The sequence below is a fragment of the Brienomyrus brachyistius genome, chromosome 8, assembly GCF_023856365.1.
Source record: "Brienomyrus brachyistius isolate T26 chromosome 8, BBRACH_0.4, whole genome shotgun sequence".
Classification (NCBI taxonomy): Eukaryota; Metazoa; Chordata; class Actinopteri; order Osteoglossiformes; family Mormyridae; genus Brienomyrus; species Brienomyrus brachyistius.
In genome coordinates this window covers 28,962,740-28,980,985 of record NC_064540.1, presented here as the reverse complement: position 1 = coordinate 28,980,985, position 18,246 = coordinate 28,962,740, and the positions used below count along the sequence as shown (strand labels likewise).

At 38.9% G+C, this 18,246-nt stretch overlaps 1 protein-coding gene across 7 annotated transcripts in view; it reads right to left on the bottom strand.

Annotated features, from left to right (window-relative positions):
* atp2b4 (ATPase plasma membrane Ca2+ transporting 4) overlaps positions 1–16,846 on the bottom strand; it is a 79,744-nt gene extending 62,898 nt beyond the window's left edge. For 2 of the 7 annotated variants that reach the window (XM_049022484.1, XM_049022479.1), the window contains exon 1: positions 15,911–16,846. The gene's annotated coding sequence lies outside the window, so the exon portion shown is untranslated. The remainder of the gene's footprint in view (positions 1–15,910) is intronic. The other 5 variants (XM_049022480.1, XM_049022481.1, XM_049022482.1 and 2 more) reach the window with 5 other exon arrangements.
* Between the last annotated feature and the right edge of the window lie 1,400 nt (positions 16,847–18,246).

The following is an 18,246-nucleotide window of genomic DNA, read 5'->3' as shown; positions in this document are numbered from 1 at the left end:
TCTCCACCTTTACACAGGGTATGTACAGAAATTGCAGAGGTTAAATGTAACACCTTATAATACCTTTATTATTACTTTGTCAATATTCTTTAAAACCCTCATGACATTGAGTTGCAACCGTTTTTAAACAAGTTTCAAACTGATTTAAAGATTTATAATATTACACAATCTTGGCTGGTACAACAGAATTTAAATAGGGAACATGTGTCAACAGAATAAATTTAGTTTCTGTGATTTTGAAAACATCTTGCATTTGTTTAACTTCTTCAGTCACAAGTCCATATCTATATCCACTAGGCTACTCGTGGCAAGTGCCTTAATTGTTTGACATTTTCTTCAATGAGTTTGTCGATTTGCACCAGTTGGCTAACTGCTCTCGTCCACACATTCCTGATTTATGAGTTGTGCATAGAATATGCAACCAGAGAGCGTTAATCCCCATCCAGGTTATATTTATGGTTTTTCTGCAAACCGAACAGTAACAATCTCAATTTTTTCTTGCTACCAGTCTTAGCCAATCCTTAAAAGCCAGGTCCCCTAACCACTTCTGTGCAAATGTGCACTTACCCATGATGACTATGAGTGCGTTCGACTTCATGCAGCCGCTTACAGCGCTGGCTTAAAGCAATGCATTCAGGACCTGACGCAATGCATCATGGTTAGATTGTTTTATCCGACTTCAGCCAGCACTGCAAAACGTCACCACGCGCCACCATGTCACATGGTAAAAAAAAAAACATCGCGAGAGTAAGACGACTTAAGACAGATCGTGAAGCACCTCTCAGCCGGCTGGACAAACTGGAGCCGCCTCTGTGATGACAAAACTTTGCCCTTATTGGCTGAAGATTTTAGTCACACGCATGTCGTTTGTATCCCAGGCAGTTCCAATGCGTTATCTGCTATTTCTCTCGAAAAGAATGTAAAGCAGTGAAAACAGGTTTTTAGTTAATTTAACTGGTACATCCATCCATCCATTTTCCAAACCGCTTATCCTACTGGGTCGCGGGGGGTCCGGAGCCTATCCCGGAAGCAATGGGCATGAGGCAGGGAACAACCCAGGATAGGTGGCCAGCCCATCGTAGGGCACACTCACACACCAGTCACTCACACACCAGTCACTCACACACCAGTCACTCACACATGCACACCTACGGGCAATTTAGCAAGTCCAATTAGCCTCAGCATGTTTTGGACTGTGGGGGGAAACTGGAGAACCCGGAGGAAACCCCACGAAGACATGGGGAGAACATGCAAACTCCACACACATGTAACCCAGGCGGAGACTCGAACCCGGATTACCTGGTACAATAAAGTTTAAATAAATGAACTAAATGTTCTAATAGTACATGTGAGTGAGTTGTTTATTTATTGCTTGTTACTGTAATGTTGCGCTGCTTTATTTGTTTAATCGTCTAGTCTGTGAAGAAGGCATTCAAGTAAGAATTGCATTGTACTTTATACATGACAATAAAAATTTGAATCCTTGGAATAAATGTATTTGATCTTTTTCCTAGCAGGAATCTTTTTACACAGGGCCACTATACACAATATTAAATTTTTTTCACTGCTAACAGTTCAGGATCAGGAGTTGGTTATTGTAAAAGTAGTAATGTGCATGCAGGTGATATTTGTATAGATTTATCTACACCCTTCTGGCATCGCTGTCATTGCAGTCAAGTTTCGCACACTACGAGGAGTAGAAGTTGTCTGACTTGGCTGCAGTCAGTTTATACTCCACCCCTGCAGCCGCCGGCAAAACTCGCTCCACGTCACGTCAGATGCTGTCAGACCTAAGCCCAAGTCAAACGCGCCCTATGTCTTAGCTTTTTTGAGTGTAAGCAGCCAACATGTACTTCAGTGCGCAAACTGTTTAAGACGTTGCTCGACCACCAAATATGACGTCAGCATCACAGAGATCTATGAATGAAGGAATGAGCCTAATCCATATTTAAAATAATTTGCAAGAAATTTAGCAGATAAACTTGAAAACACAAATGGACAATTTGTAGTTTTAAAAAAATGTCTAAAATTTGATACCTCGTAAATTTGCGCATGATATCTTATAATAGGCTTAATTTTTGCTTATGTGATTTACTATCTTTTAATACTTTTTAAAACCCCATGGACACCCTGTTGTAATATGCACATTTCTAACATCCTTTAATGCAGTTACTTTTAAACACACATACGGTATGCGTAGTTTTAAGATTTAAACATTATTTCATTTATTCTTTACTCCGCTAAAACAGTATGTCTTTGAACTGTGGGAGGAAACTAGAGTACCCAGAGGACACCCACGCAACATGGGGAGAACATGCCAAATTCACACACAGAAAGTGGCAGCAGAATCAGTATACATCAAAGTCCTTTTTTCTTCCCTTTTGCAAGAAAAATTATAAAAACACTTAAAAATCCTACAATCAAATAACTGCAATCAGATGGCAAACATTTTAGAAAGGTGAGGGAAAGATGTAATGTCGTAGGACACGACATCGGGCTTAATCTCGTCTTGAAATGAACTTTATTTTGACTCCGTCTTTGACATAGAAGACTAGAGGTTTTAGGGTTAGGGTTAAGACCCAAGACCAGTCACAAGCACTCATAAAAACACCTCAATATTTATCTCAGCGGCTTAATATTCACCTGTTTGTTAACATGGTACTGTGATTGAAACAAGATTTTTTATGCCCAAATTTTAAATGCAACCAATAAGGCGTGCCTTATTTGAAAAAAAATGCCCATGGTTCAAATTTACTGTGATACAAATTCTAGGGTATACCACCTAGCGCCAAGATGGTGCCTGTGCTCCACATTTTATAGGGTGTTGCGTAGACTCAAACATCAGTCTGTTTCTGATCTTGACTTGGTCTAGCCCTGCCTTGGTCTTGGTCTTGTCTCAGCCTTGATACACTATGGTCTGGGTAATGACTTAGTTTCGGTTTAGGTGGTCTTAACTACATGACTAGTAAAATGTAGTCTAATTGGAGTTGGAAACACTCTACCCTAGAGTGTTACACCATAACCCTACCACAACTCTGACACCCATGCAAGTCTTAAAAAGCCAGGGGATAATACTTAAATTCTGATAAGACCAAGCCTGTCCTCCAGGAATTCCATTAACTGGGAGAGCCATTTGTAAAGCCACAGATTCGCACAACTGATGAATTTAATGGCTGGTGCAATACTTTAGAATAAACATAGGAACTCACAAACCTATGGTAGAAAACTACATATAGGTGAGGCAAAGAACTGTAATTGAAGAGAACTATGCATATTGAATGGAAAAAAATAGAAAATGAGTCTCACACTCAGGTGACTGTCATGATGTTCTGCAGTATCACAAGATGTTCCTGAGAACAAAGTACAACTTATTTGTAAATCTAGCATACCTGGTTTTATTCACTAAAATCATTTAAGTGGAGTAACTAAATTTGTCCCGATAGACGATAATACAAGCACAACAGATAGCCCTTCTTGTTCATAGCTGGGTGTAACTATTCTATTGCTTATGTCACTTTTAAAACCACATAAACAGCTGGCCTTAATCACAAGGGAAAAGGAGAACTTGGAAACCTTTAACAAAGGCTCCTTCTTGCTCCATTTTTATGCTTGACCCCACTCACATGTTTTTCCATTTGGATGGGCCCGCTGCACACTGAAGACTGTTGTTCAGCACAATCTGAGTTATACAGGGACCTAATGACCCGAAACAGTGGATGCGACACCACATATTCCCCGTAGGACCCCCCAAGGGACACAGTCATATGCCTTTTCCAAGTCTGCATAAGACAAGTACACTGCTTAGGCAAAATACTGGCACAGACCTTCCTAGAAAGGCAAAGGGAGCATAATCCCACTGAAGTTAAACCACGCCCTCCAGGCCCTTTCTTTAAGACTGGGACAACAACCTCCATCTGCCACATATATATATAATTTTATTGTCTTTTTTAAACTTCCTCAGTGACCTCAGCCAAAATGATCGCTGAATCTTCCACAAAGTCTCCCGACTGTTTCCTCCAAGAAAGGTGTGTTTCAGGAGGTCCTTGAAGTGCTTCTTCCACCACCTGCCTAGTTCCCTTGTTGTGGTCAAGAGCACTTCTATAGCACTGCATCCCTGTTGTAAACACCATGGGCAAAGCCCTGCTTCCACAATGTGAGCAAAGGCACCATCTTGGGGATAGGCAGTATGGCCTAATATTTGTGTCACAGTATAATTTGAACCATGGGCATTTTTCCTGACAGTTTGTCAGAATCTCTTTGAGGCTGAATAAAATTAATTTCACATAGCTTTACCAAATTCCTCCCACACCTGAGTTTTTGCTTATGCAACTGTCAATGCTGCACTCTGCTTAGCTTGCCAGTATGCGTCAGCTGCCTTTGGGATCCCCAAACTAACAAAGCTTGGAAGGCCTCCTTATTCAGCCTGACAGGTCCCTTTACTGCTGGTGTCCACCACCAGTTTAAGGGGTTGCCAATGTGACAGAAAGAACAACCTTAAAGCCATAGCTCTAGAAATCCATCTAAGCAATGGAGACAATGAATATGGCCTACTCAAGCTCAATGTCTTTAGCCACCCTTGGAATATTAGAGAAATTCTGCCTGAGAAATTCTGCTAATTAATACCTGTTTCCAGCCAAATTAAATCTAGTAAACTGCAATCAAGGTGGTTTACTAAGGAAATTAAGAATAAAGGCAGGAGGAAAAGGGTTCTCTTCCACAAATGGAAAATAACTAATGATTTCAAAATAAAGCAGGTAAGTCTACAGGTTGAGTTAAAAAATAACAGACTCAAAAGGAAGATTGTATTGGAGGCTAAGGATGACATTAAAGGTTGCTTCCAATATTTTAACTCCAAAAGAGCTCTAAAAGCTGAAATCACTAACTTGCGGGATAGTAATAATCTTATAATTGAAAATGAAATTGATAGAGTAAATGAGTTTAATGATTATTTTACACAGGTATTCACTATACAGGACAAGAGTAATTTACCACCTCTTATTACTAATACAGCATCGTCTCTGACCAAAATATGTATAACTGAGGCTGATGTGGTACAAATTAATCACAAAAAGGCCTACAATGTGATCTACTTAGATTTCCAGAAGGCCTTTGATATTGTCCCCCACAAAGAGCTTCTGCCTAAGCTCAAAGCTGCAGAGATTTTAGAAACTGCAGCAGCTTGGATCAAAAACTGACAGGAAGCAGCGAGTAGTTATTAGAGGCACAATGTCACAGAGGCCCTGCAATTCGTAGTGGGGTACTGCAGGGTTCAATTTTAGGACCACTATTCTTTCTAATTTACATTAATGATATTGACACCAATACATACAGTAAACTGGTTAAATTTGTAGATAACACCAAGGTGGATGATGTAGCAGATATTGAACTAGCAGCACAGAGGCTGATTAATAGAGAAGTAGTCTGACGACAAAGCACTGCTTGGGTTCAGATAAGAGAGGCCAATCCTCCCACACTTCATCAGGTTTTACTATCATTACCCACACCAGAGTCCAGCCCCCAACTTTCTATACGGTATCTCTCTAAGTCCTGCACTAGCTTAGGCTCCTTTCCCACCGGAGATGCTATTTTCCAAGTTCTTAAAGTCAGATTTTGTGACCAAAAATTGGTCTATCAAGGCCCCAACATTCGACTGCCACCTGATCCACAAAACATTGGACCCCCAAGGCCCCTCCTGTTTGGGGTGGACCCACAAGGGCTGCAACTACAACAAAATTCATATTCAAACTATTATTAACCCATTCAAATTTTAAACTGTCACTGTAGCATATTGTCATATTGGACTGTTTGCTGTAATTTTGTTGTTTGCCATCTACGGAGCCCCTAAAGGGTCAGGATCTCGAAGGTCAGTTACAACAGCTGCAGAAGAGGATACAATGGCTGTACGACTCCCTTTCGCACCGTTTCCAGGCTAATGGGGGTGCCACACCCTACTTAAATGGGACCAGCAATGTGCACATACCGGAAACTCTGTTGTCTGTTTGACATATTATTATAATTATTGAGATAGTCACCCAACCTTTCACCACCTGCAGATTCATTTCATTTCCACAAGTCCACATGGATGCTTCATTTTTTTGTCACTGGGGTTACATATAAAAACACACATATGAAAGTTATATGGTGCGTATTGTCCACCATAATTTAAAGCACACTTAACTGGATATGTCTATATTGTTTAAGTTTATACTTATTAGTCCATTAATTGTATGTTTTTCACTTTAAACAGACACAGTACAGTTATTAACAACTCGAAACGATTGTGAGGCATTCCAAAACAGTATGTAAATCTATTGCAAAAAATATTTTCCCACCCTAACCTCTTAGGAGCTCCATCCAAATATGACATTGTACAGGCGGTTAATACAATACTGAAAACAATGATTCTGTGTTGCGTTTAATAATTTTAAATTTTTTTTTGGGGGGGGGGTGTTCAAATATATCGAACAAACTGCGTGATACTTGATATTTGTTCATACTTGATTTCTGGAAAAAAAAGTGACAACCATAGGGCCCGCAAGAAGGGAGAGCATGTAACTCTTGATGTTCGTTTTTACATAGCTGTATGAAACTGAATATTAAAATTGACAAATGCACTACTTCCATAAATTTATCCACCAACTCCTGTTGAAACACATTTGCATTAGACCTGGGTGATATATTGAGTGCCACGATATGAATGATATTTTTAATGTGTCGATTAAAAATTAAACTATCGCGATATGTTAATCGGTTCCACAAAATGCCATTTGTAGTACGCATAATTTCTGCGGATTGGATGCAATCTACCTGCCTCATTGTGACCCCGCCTCCTGCTTAGCTTAATCACAGTAACAACAATGGCCGAAATCGAGACAGAAGTTGGTAGTGCTGTTGGTGATGATTTAGTGCCAAAAAAAAGGCACAAATGTCACGTCCATTGTTTGGAGCTGGTTTGGCTTCAGACCGAATGACACCGAGCAAAAAACTGCTGTATGCAAACTTTGCAAGAGAGAAGTAGGAATGAAGAGTGACAACATGTCAAACTTATTCAATCATCTGAAAACAAATCACGTTACAATGTACGAAGAATGTATTAAACTTTGCCATGCCTCTTCTGAAAGCGCAGCGAAGCCAACTTCTGCCGCAAAACAGACCACACTGGCAGCATTGTTCTCTCGTTGCATACTGTATGAAGACAAGACCCAAATGGAAGGAAATAACAGGTGCCATAACATACCACATAGCAACAGACATGGTTCCTGTTGCTACTGTCGAAAAACATGGATTTCAGAAATTATTGAAAACGATATATGAAATATGTCCTTCCTAGTCAGAAATACTTTGACGAAGCACTGCCCAAACTGTATAACCAGGTGAAGGAAAAAATTTTGAATCAGCTTAAGAACATAGAACACTTTTCTACCACATCCTATTTGTGGACTCGTCGTATCATGCAACCGTACATTAGCCTAACGGTTCATTTTTATTGAAAACTAGGAGAAGAAAAGCGTCTGTCTTCAGACCGGCTATGCGCCAGACGATCATACCAGAGAAACGATTGCACTAGGGCTCAGAGACGCATTTAAAGGGAAATTAGAGGATAAGCGACAAGTTTGCATTACCACAGACAACGCCGCTAATGTAATTAAAGCCACTGAGTTAAACAAATGGATGAGACTACAGTGCTTTGGCCACCGGCTACATCTAGCAATCAGTAAAAGATTTGTTTGTATCTGCGAGTGTGTGTGCGTGTGTGTGTGTGTGTGTGTGTGCGCATATATGAGAAATGTTTTAAATGATATTAATACAGTCAGACCTGAGACATTCGCAAGGTTTGGTTCCAGAACCTGTCGCGAATGAGGAGGATTGGCGGATGTTTGGTATAGTCACTAAAAATGGTAATATATGTACTTACTTCTATTTAACCTCTAAACATGCTCCCAAAACTCTTTAATTTCATTTAAGTTAGCTTAATACATTACCTTAAAAAGTGCTTCATGTAAAAATAAAGTACTGAATCGCCTAACGGATATTTGTCACACTAGCACATTTACAGTACAGTATACTAATGTTACCCCTACCACTTCATAGAACACAGCATTGGCTGCTGTTCTCTTTTGCATTCACAGTAAGGTAAAATGAGTAAATGAACAGGACTGTAAACTTATTGACAGAAGTCATATGCGTAACCAAGGTACAATTTAATAAAATACGTAAAGGAAACGTACTGTACGTACAGGGTAAAGGTATTCAATCAATTAAAAATTACATAAATACGTACAGAAATAAGTTGTAGCCACCAAAAAGAGAGAGAACAAAAATATACAAAACAATGATCAATATTGATTTAAGATAATGATGATTATGAATTAGCTGTGCAATACGGTGAAAATATGAAAATGTTATGTATTGCCAGGGCACGGAGCAGGGAAGCAGGGACAGGACGAAAGGAATCGGGGAACATGGGGTATAATCAAAAGGTAAAGACAAGCAGAACAATGGAACAGGCTGCAAACTCAAAATGACGTTAATGACTGGACTCAGGAAACATACATAAACGCGGACTTAAATAGACAGGACTAATGACAGCAACTCAAAACAGCGTTGATCACGCAGGGATTCCACACAAGGTAGATGAGGGGGCGTGGCACATGGGAGGATCGGATGAGCAGATAATGACAGTTCCAAAGGGTATAAACTTTGCAAATGGGACTCGCATCTTGTAAAGGTACAGTACAGTTTGTTCAACAACAAATCAGAAAAAGTTGGGACGGTATGTAAAAATGCGACAAGGAAGACCCGTACTGTTGCCCACCTTAAGATTTGTTTGCAGTAAGAATGGGACAAAATTACACCTGAAACACTTAATCAATTGGTGTCTTCAGTCCCTAAATGTCTTTTAAGTGTTGTGAAAAGGAATGGCAACATTACAGTGGTAAATGCTTTACTGACCCCAACTTATTTTTGAAATGTGTTGCAAGAACCAAAATTGAAATTGTTTTACGCGTAGTCCAAAATGTATTTTGAGAAAAACAATAAAATTCATGAGTAACACATTAAACAATGTGCTGTTGTGTTGTTTTCAATGTAATAAAGGTCAAAGATAATTTAACAAAGTAATGTTTTCAGTTTGATTTTCATTTTACATACCGTCCCAACTTTTTCTGATTTGGGGTTGTATATAAAAAGGAGTTTCCATAAGAAAACCACGTTTTTTAAGGGATTTTTAAACTGATCTATATTGTATGTCTTGAACGTTCCCCAAAAACACAGTAGAATCTTCATTAACTAAAATTCTTACCAATTTTGCACTTAAAAGCATGAAAATTTATAAATTACTGCGAAAATTAAATATGAACACTTCTGTAGGGTTTTTCAAGGATGTCGCAGATGGAAATAAGTTCGGTTCCAATGAAATTTTCGCGGATCTGTGAATTCACGAATCATGAAGTACGGATGCACGATGGCTTACTGTAATGTAAATAATACAAATAGCTGCAATTTGTGTTTGGTTTTAGAGAGAAGCATGACAGATTCCCGCATTGAACGGGCCATTGGTCTATGCAAGAGAATTGTTGCAGGTTTTTCCTTCAGCTGGAAAAAGGGATTTGGCAGAAGCACAGAAAGAGCTCAATCTGCCTTCCCATTAGCTCATAACAGAATCCCATAGTAGATGGGGCTAAAGGGTAGCAATGATCCAGAATGTATTGGAATAGGAGCAGGCCATCACCCAAGTGCTCTCATCTGACAAAAAATCCAGACATCTTTCCCCCACCTGGCATTGACGTTCTGGAGTAAATTGATAAAGCTCTCTGGCCCCTCCTGGAATTTACAGATGCGCTCTGAGCTCAGCCCAATGTCACAGTCTCTTATATTAAGCCTGTACTACACCTTTTTCAAACCACCATCTTGGCTCACCAGCAGGAGAACACAGAGCTTACTATGACAATTAAGACAAAAATTCTTGATTATCTGAGAGAAAAGTTTGATGACCCTGCCACACAGCAACTGCTGGACACTGCTTCTTTTATGGATTGACGGTTTAAAAGATCCTACATTCCTGAGGAAAAATTAGAAGAGGTCAAACACAGAGTTCTATCTGAAGTTGAGGCCCTTCAATATGAGACTGGCGCCCAGGGTGGATTAGCTGTGAGACCTCCAGAAGCAGCTGAAGAAACACTGTCAGCAGCCAAAAAGGAGAAGAAAAGCCTTGGTAGCTTCTTTAAAAGGCCAGCATCATCATCCACATTGTCTCAAAGATAAAACTGAAGCTGATCTTTCAACATACTTGCAAGCAGTGGAGATTGACAGTGAGACAAACCCACTTGCTTGGTGGAAAGAATATGAACTGATCTTTCCAATTCTCAGCCACCTTGTGAAGAAATATCTTTGCATACAGGCCACAAGTTCGCCCTCAGAAGGGGAATCTAGCATGGGGGGAAACATAGTGAACTGCCACAGGGCATCTTCAAAGCCGGAAGCAGTTGATAGACTCGTGTTTTTTGCACAGAATTTGTGAAGTTGTTTGAAGACTTGTTCTTGTTATGGTGTATTTGTTTACAAAGCACAGTTTAAAATGAAACAACTGAAAACAGCTTTATTTTTGAATTTATGGCAGATCAACAAAAATAATTACGCAAAGAGGGTGACAGGGAACCTAGACTCTATCCCAGGTAGTACAGCACACAGGACAGGGGACACCCTGGGTTTTCAGAATTGGTTATAGACCGGTCTTCCCGGGTGGAAAAAACATTAAAAATAGGGTACAAATGTGATTTAGTGATATCACTCCACTTTAATCAACAATATACAATAAAAACTCAAAGTAGCTATCCAAAAATCGTAATCCCTGGCAAGTTAGGAGCTGACTTGGTTCACCCAATCCAATAAAATTTATAGTGCAGTGGGTTTTCAGAGACACCTTTGAGACTATAGGAGGGCAATGTGACTTTTCTGAAAGTGTTATGCCCATTTGTCCCCTGATATTAACCTTTTAATATTTCCCTCTGACAGAAATTAGATTGAAATGGGTAAAATTCTGAGCACAGAGGTGCCGTTATCCAGTTTTGTTTTCAGTGGTTTCAGTTACAAATGGTCAAGCACAGTCTGAATATATGAAATGGAAAATTCCCAAAATAAGTTTTGAATTGTGCGCCATTCTGAGCAGTATAATGACATCTCATGCCATCCCAAACCTTAAGTCCAAATCCATCATCGCCCAAATAGTAGTAGCAAATCCAAAACCCGAACTGGAAATCGAGAAAACATTAGTCATATGCGTATATGGAGACATTTGCAAGATTTTGCCGTATTTTTCCACACAGTCGGACGTTTGTTATGCAGCTGGTGGATGAGAGTGAAAGAGGAGGGCAGGGGTTGGGAGTGGTATGGAAAGTGCAAACTAGCAAAGGACCCAGCAAGTGCAAAAAGCACATTTTTAAAAAATATCACACATGAAAAACTAACCTGAAAACTACCCGAGGACAAAGTTCAACATAAAAAACCGATCCAGCCCGAAACCCAACACTTTGTCGGGGCCCATCAGGCTGGGGTCGAGTTGCAGACCTCTAGTCCAAGCTGTACCTGTATATGCTATCTGTCTATTACAGAGAGAACACATTCACATAACTTTTATTGCAGAATATTGTTACAATTGCTATGTTATTATTATTGTTGTTAATTTCTTATTGTGCCTAGTTTACAAATTAAACTTTATCATGGGTCAGTAACAACGTAGTACATGTAAGGTTTGGCACGATCCTCAATTGTGGGCATCCACTGGGGGTCTTAAAACATATCCCCCCCCAGGGATGAGGGAGGACTACTTTACATAACTCAATGATATTCCCTTCTGTTTTTATTGAAGCAGATTTACCCCACAACAGAAATAAGAATTTGAAATTCTTAACTCTGGACTGGCATTAAAGTGAATTTAGACTCCGATAAAAACTGCAATTTTATACTAGAAATTCACAATAACAATACTTGTTTGACATTCTGACAGAATGAACCGTGTAGGAAGAATTGCTAAAAATAAGCACTTACTTTAGAAATTCATATCATGGGTGTGACATGTTTATGCCCCAGTCTTATACTCAATATATGCTCCCTCTATTCCATAGCGTAATGGTATTCCCCCCTCCCCCGGTCCCAGTCCAAGTCCTCTGCTGCCCAGATTGCGGTGTGAGGCTCACTGAGTCACAATCTCCCCCGCTGCAGCCAATCTGTTGAGCTGAAATTACATCCAGAGCCAAAGCACTGCCATGCCGGCATCCTACGAATGAGCCTATGGAAACGCCTGCAAACACAACCGCTCCCATATTTCAGAGCAAGTTTTTATCGCTTTGAGAACTAATTCAATCCAACAGAACTTCCAGAAGAACAATTAATGAAATGAATGAAGATATTTTTCATTATCTGCAGTCCATTATGTCACCTAGCTAAGCATGGCCCTAGAATAAAACTCAACAATGCATTGTCCACTAAGGTTGTGAAATAACTAAAACACTTCAAAACTTTTTTTAGCCAAAACCACAAAAAGAATGGTATACAGATAATCCACTGCTCAAAAATGATTGATTGGTCAGGTTTCATTTTAATTTAGGAACAGCTTGCGGGATGTCTAAAACTGCAAGTACTGATTCTCAAACTTTTTACACCATTTCAAATAGTGTTTTGATCTCCACATGAACTGCATTGGAAGTACTGGCCAGAAGGCTAAAATTAAAGTCAAATCATAAATTCGTACATTGTCTTGTTTGTGTGTAGCCCAAGTCTGCTTCCCCAAGAAAGGCAACAATCGGCAGTTAGTCACTAAGGGCACTTTTTCACCACACAAAATACGGTACTTTCGCTTTTCCATTGACTTCCGGTCGAGTACCAGTACTGAAAGTTCCAGTACAGAAAGTGCCAAACCAGCTGGGGTACTTCTTCGGTACTTTGGGGTGCCTGATATCATAGATTACTGAAAATAATGTCATATCACCCAGCTCTACTGTCCATTACAAAGAAAATAATTGGAAGCATATAAATATTCCCTACTTTTAATATAAACATTGCCATTATTAACCGTTCACATGCTTATGTATAACTTAACTTTTGAAATTTCATGGCAATCCTTTGCATATTAACTACAACTCACCCAGTGCTCACTGCAAATGCCACATGGGTACAAAGGTACACTGAGGAAGCACTCCACAGACAAGACGCCTTTGAGGTTAGGCTATTTTGTGGCCATCAACCTCAGGGTAACACTGGAACTACATTACACAGTTCTAACGACAGCCTTCCTTCTACCACAGCAGCCGTCACCTCCTCAGCCCAAGTTCAGCAGTCCCTATGAGGTAAGAAAGTCAAGGGGTGTTTCCCAGTAAGAGAGAGCAGATGCTGGGGAAGTAAACAAAGCTTGATCTGCCCTGTAAAAAAAATTGTTGGCCTGCTGTAGTCACACAGGAGAAACTGGCTCAGCATTCCAAACAAACCTGTTCACTGCTTACATAAAATCAATTACCCCTCCCGTATTCCACAAAACCTCATTTTACTATACCTATACATATTTGAGTGAAGAAAATTCAGTCAATCCATTTTCCACATGATATTAGAAAAAGTGAAAAGTGTAAACACTTTAATATGTCAATAAATAATAAGTCATAATGGTAATACAAATAATTGACAATTTTGTTTCATACGACATTCTTGAACAATTTATTGACCTATTCAGATATAAATTCATAACCTAAGATCTTTCATTTTTCATTCTATATTTAAATCATTAAAGTAAAATACATAACATAAATATTTACATGCTTGATACAGATAGAACTGTAATTTCACAAAAAAAAGGAACACGGCTGATTTGAACTCCTCAATATGCATTAAGATACACCTGAAATTCCATATGGAAGTAAACTATAAATTAATAAGTGTATTTGAAAATCACCTGCATTTCATACCTCCAGTAAAGAAAAAAAATAACACTCCAAATGCTTTTGCTTTCAGTGGATTGACAGCATTCTGATTTAGAGAAAACAGCTGTACTCATATATGTACAGCTCATATAGCAACTTCATATAGCACTAAAATCAGATCAACATAGAAATTTAACTAATTTTACATTAGAGATGGCTTATTTAATGTTGGTCTCAGTGATAATTTCATTAATGAAAATATGATCTGACCAAGGGTTTCTGCATTATAACTAATAATGTGACTAAAATATGCATTGATGATTAATGATGTAAAAGCAAACATTTTATTAATCTGCCAAATAAAAATAAAATATGCCAGATTTTGTCACCACTGCATCCTTTTCTGATTAAAAAAGAAGTAGATTGTGTTTCCCATAGCATATAGTGCCTGTCATGTGTGGTAACATTTTCCCTGCAGTCTCACCACCAAAAGGTTTAGGCCATTGAGAGACATGTAAACTAATGCTTACTGACAGCTGAGTGTGAGACTATGCTCAAAATTTAAATTGCTCAAATAGGTAGCTAGCGTTTCGGTAACACTCAGTAATGTCCAATTATGCCAGAAATCAGACTAAAGTTTATTTTTGAGACAATGATTATAGTGATCATTGATGTCATTTTTGACTAATAATGTCTAAAATATGACTGACACTAAAATGTATTTTGTCATTTGTCAAAATTAACACCAGTTTCAAATAATGTATTTTGCAATAGGATTCATAAAAAAAAAAAATCTGTAAATTCTGTCCAATGTCTATCACATTTGGATGTGGACACAAAATCTTTAGAAGGGGATATTTATCAAAATGCAACAATCAGTTGAGAAGTTGATCTAATTTTCCCCAAAAAACGTGCAGACCATATATATACACATTTTAAAGGCTTTAAAGTATTACTTTTCTTATATGCATACTGCTCGAAAAAAAAGGTATGTGAAATTAACAATATAATTATATATAAATTCCTAATAAGATATATTTCTGTATATTTTAATGGAGGGCGGGCATACTTTTCCTGTAATTCAAAGTTTTATACAGTTTCCAAAAAAAAAAACCTTACACCAGTATTCATCTTCACTTCCGAAAGAGTTCATTCCGCTTAACTTGCAGCAGGTATACGTGCAGACATGCCAGAACACAAGCGCTCCATTTTCAAAGTGGAAAGGGGTTTACTTACATAGAAATATTTCTACGCATGGGCAGGGCTTCCCCTATCAGCCGGAATGTACTGTACATGCTTTTTTCAGTGTGGTCCCGACTCTCTTTAGAGTGACATCAGTGGTAAACATGGGGGGTAAGCAAATGGTGCAAAATACCAGTTCCGCTTTACGTTTAGTTGTAGGGAGACCGAGTGTTTCCGCCCAAATGCCAATTGCATGTAAACACACCGCTTAAGAGGGTGGAAAATAGTCACTACTGTTAGCGAATATATATTAAATCCAACACTCGAATTTGTTCAGACCTGTATGCTTCATCGAGACCTGTTTTTTAATATATTATTTCCTACGCATTATCCTTGTTTTGTAGCCAATCCTTCTTGTAGTACATATAACCTGGGACGAATACAGCTACCAAATATTGTGAAAAATGTCTCTTTACCGTTTTAGTTGCTGGTTATGCCTTTTTTTTCTTACAACCACTCCCAACTGAAAAATAAGCCACCCGTCGACATTTTCATACTCTAGCCGTAACTTTAAATATCCCAATATATTAATAATTTCCTGTCCAACACTCTGTATTTCACATAAACGGCGTCTTAGCTTATGCGTGCGTTATTTTATTTATTTATTTTTTGCTGTTCTTGGCTAAGAGTCTTCTACCCTCATATCTCCGATAGTCATCTATTCCGGGCAACACGGGGTTAAAAACATATATTGAGCTACACACGTGGAAAAAAATGTAACTTACATTTAAAAAGACAAGAAAGAGTAAGACTTTACGAACCTTTTCCTGTTTACTCTGACGACGGACGCAGCTCAGGCTATAACCATCTCAAGCGAAGTGTGGCAGCAACAGGAGATAAATCAGGCGAATCTTCTCCCTTCTGCCTTTGTAATTTGTGTATTTTACTGTCTCGTCGTTTTAATTCCAGCTTCTGCCCGTTCGTGTTAATGAAACAGGAATCCCGTCTACTGTCCTTTCGGTCAGTCAGGGGAGAGGGCAAGGCTTGTCTTCTCAGCCAGTTAACGCTGTGTGGAAATAGACAACGTTGGAAAAAAATCTCAGTATGGCAGGAACTTCCTTAAGGAGTGAGAAATATCCGCCAAAGACCTGTTTGTTCTTTTCAACATTTGTCGAAACAACCGCGTATCGGTCTTCTTTTGGTATTTTCTAGCAATCCGCAATTTATTTTCCCTTTACTTCTTTCTAAATGGAGAAATCTTACACACTAACGAAAATCTCGACATTAAACGTACATCAAGAAAAGACAAGCAATTTTCCCCCTCAGTATGAGCGGTATTTAGTCCTGCGTGAGTTGCTTTCATCAAACAAGTGGCAGCATCATATCTAAGTGCAAATTATATTGCAGCTTACTTTTATATGAATATACTTAAAGAAAGACTCCTATCCATATTAGCAGTAAAAATGCACTTCCCTTTCAGGAAAAAGGGGGGGAAATTATCGGTATGGTAATATTCATCGGTCAGGCTTTTACTATGTAAGAGTCCGGTATCGTCAGAGTTTTTCTTCTTTCTTTCTTTCTTTCTTTCTTTCTTTCTTTCCGTAAGATAAGTTCTTCACCACAACTATGCTAAGCTATGCTGTCCGCGTTAAGTACGCAGATATAAACAAACTACCTCCAACTACAGGCGAACGGCAGCACACAACTAAACGCCAGCGATTGTTCTGGCTGTAAAACAGGGAGGGAGGTATCGGCAGAGTCGAGCTGGGGGCTACCGCGCGAAGGGAGGGACTAGCTTGAGCACAGTCATTTAAGGTGGCCCTCGAGCAAACGTGTTAAGCTGACAGGCTAGGTCGCGCTTAGTCATTTAAGGTGGCTCGAAGCAAATGTAAAGTCTTAAACGGGCGTTTACCGAAGACGCCTATTCATCGGTATGTGCTCGTATCCAGAGCTGTCGTTAGGGCGGTGCATCCGTTGCGGCAGCACCGGGCCCCGCCCTATAGGGGGCCCTGCTCAAATGGAAAACTTGCTTAGATAAAGACAGGATAAATAACAATAAGATATTCAATAATTGTGTTTTTTCTTTCATTGATTGCATGCAGCTACATTTCATCAGAAAGCGTTATTTCAGTTAGATATTAGAGCTGTAACAGTACACGTATTACTTGTGAAAAGTTTAATACATCATTTTAGGTACGGTATGCACAATGAAACGAATAAATACATTTATTGACATGGACCGAACCTAAATTCACAAGATGTTAAACATGAAAAAGATTATGCTAATTGTGGCTGTGGTTATGACTAATTCTGGTTACAGTCAGTCATAACTGACGGTTTGTGAACATTTTGGTTTCACAACAAATTACACCAGCACTGGAGAGAGTAGGTGATAAAGCCAATTAAGACTCTACATCGGCTCTGTTATATTGAAATTGGATATGTTATTGAAAACACAAGCAAAACACTAACTCATTTGAGACAACATTATCCGAATGTGTGTACAACCCTGGCAGAAACAGCTTAGCAAAGATCGGGCCTTAGTGTCTTGTCAGACATGGAAAAGACATCCCCTGAGGAGCTAGAATGAAAGTTTTTATGATATCTTCTGAACGTCTAATATTGTATCCTACAAACGTCTTATACAGAAATCTCCAGGGTTACCCACTCACACATATCTGGCATGATACGACTTCAGACTCTCAGGTAAGAAATCTTCCAGCAAATGTATATTATTAAGTTATAAACCTAAAATTAGCTACATCAAAAGAGTTAGGGTAGATTTCAAACCCTTCAGGCTAGTTACACGTACAACACTGTTACATACAAGACAATGTTCATGTAGATTTGTCTTGAATTGAAAATCTCTCTCGCCAGCTGACCAAAAATGATGGCCCTGAATCTGCTAGATAAACATTTGAATAATAAACAGTGATTAAATTCAGACATCCAAAAGCTGAACCTTATTTCTACGTCATACAGACATATAGATACAGTCCTGGATTGATTGATGCAATATAGACATAGTCTCCACATATGACAGACATCTTGTGTTTGCTGGGTAGCCTCTCCATGGCATTCTTTGGTGCTTATCCACTGCCACCAAAAATGGAGCTGTATCCAAAACGTATAGTGAACTAACAATTTTCCATTGTAA